The sequence below is a fragment of the Magnolia sinica genome, chromosome 17 (genome assembly GCF_029962835.1).
Source record: "Magnolia sinica isolate HGM2019 chromosome 17, MsV1, whole genome shotgun sequence".
Lineage (NCBI taxonomy): Eukaryota > Viridiplantae > Streptophyta > Magnoliopsida > Magnoliales > Magnoliaceae > Magnolia > Magnolia sinica.
The window spans coordinates 5339742-5341522 of record NC_080589.1 but is presented as its reverse complement, the minus strand read 5'-3'; the positions used below and the strand labels follow the sequence as shown (position 1 = coordinate 5341522).

At 39.6% G+C, this 1781-nt stretch overlaps 1 non-coding gene across 1 annotated transcript; it reads right to left on the bottom strand.

Moving 5' to 3' along the window:
* Nucleotides 1-1206: 1206 nt before the first annotated feature.
* LOC131232179 (small nucleolar RNA R71) lies at nucleotides 1207-1313 on the bottom strand. Its single transcript, XR_009164794.1, has one exon. It is a non-coding gene; the product is annotated as a small nucleolar RNA R71 (small nucleolar RNA).
* Nucleotides 1314-1781: the final 468 nt, after the last annotated feature.

Here is a 1781-nt window from a genome sequence, read left to right as displayed (position 1 = left end):
GATCATGTTGAGTTAAACCTCTTAGCTAGGGCTAAGAGGTGAAGCCTGTAGCGAGATGGGAGACACTATTTCCTGCTTTTCATTTAAATTTATGAACTGAACTTGGTTTTGAGTTGATTATTAAAAGAATATTTACTCAGTCTTTAATGGTTTGTTGTGACTGAAATTACAATGGGTTTGCAATGGCTTTGAATATCTCTTTTTCTCTTTTGATGTTTATGATGTCAGGAGGCCCTGTTGTTCACCATCGTCTCCTGGGCATGGTTGGATGATGGAATCCATTCTAATTCATATACCTTTCATCTCTTGAAAACCAGATCAAGTAAGTTCAGTTTGAATCCTTGATGCAGGCATAAGATCTCCCTGATCTCTACAAGTGGATCCTCTGAATCCCTAGTTTCCTTCCTCTGAATTTCTTAAAGTTTTAGATAATTATTCCACAATTATTTCTTAAATTCTATTTGGTTTAGATCACATCTTAGTCTAGTTCTAGTTCTACTTGGTTTCAGATAACGTACAGGTATCAGTCCCTGTGGATTCGACCTCGGTCTTACCGAGTTTATTACCAAGTTTTATTTTGCAAGTTTTTAACTTAGGACTCCAATTTGGTAATTTCTTTCCAACTCTCTCTTTCTTTCTAGATTTTCTTTTCCTTTCTTAGGATTAGGTTTTTTATTGAGGGCTGCGAGTGTTTTCATGCCCAAGTGGGCCCGTGACGACACTCGACGTCTCTTGACTGAAGGAGGATTGGTTGAGGGGTTGACTATCCATCGCAGGACTAGACACCGCTCGAAATCCCCTGAGTTAACTGAGGTTATGGCTGAAGACCAACCTCCTCCACTTCCACCCAGGGTGGAGGATACCCAAGATGAGAATGAGGTGCAAGTGAGTATGCCCTCATGCATGATTTTTCTTGAAAACACAGGACAATTGGACATCAAGCCAGGAGTTATCCAACTCCTTCCCAAATTTCATGGACTTGAATCAGAAAGTCTATATTTACATTTGAAAGAGTTCGATGAGATTATAGCTACATTATGTTTTCCTAATGTATTTGAGGATATAATTAGGTTGAAACTCTTTCCTTTTTCCTTAAAAGAGAAAGCTAAGACGTGGTTACATTCACTGCGTCCTAGATCCATTGGCACATGGAACGATATGCAGAGGGAATTCATAAAAAAATTCTTCCCACATCATAAAACGATTACCCTCAGAAAAGCGATCATGAACTTTGCCCAAAAGGAAGATGAAACATTCTTCCAATGTTGGGAAAGGTTCAAAGATTTGGTCAGTTCATGCCCACAACACGGATTTGAAACGTGGCGCATTAGAAATTTTTTCTATGATGGATTGACATCTTCCATGCGCCAAATGGTCGAGACAATGTGTAATGGAGAGTTCATCAACAAAGATGTTGACGAGGTATGGGATTACCTCGATAGTCTCGCTGAAAAAACACAATCATGGGACTATTACCCAATGGCGAACAGTAGTAACGTTAGAGAAGGGGATCCGAGAGTCTTACAGTGCCTCGGCTTGTTCCCAGATAAGAATTTGAGAACTTGAAGGCAAGACTCGATTCGACTAACTAGGAAAGTTAGCTATTCCAGTCCACCTGATTCCTAAGGGACTATTGGGCCAACTGAAATAGGTGAGATTATGGTGAAGGGAATTGTGAGAGTAAAGATAAATGCATGTGTAAGGTATCGTCCCTGGAATGAGTATATCTCATATTTTATGATACCCTGTTTAGAATGTATTCAATTAAGGGTGAATTCTGG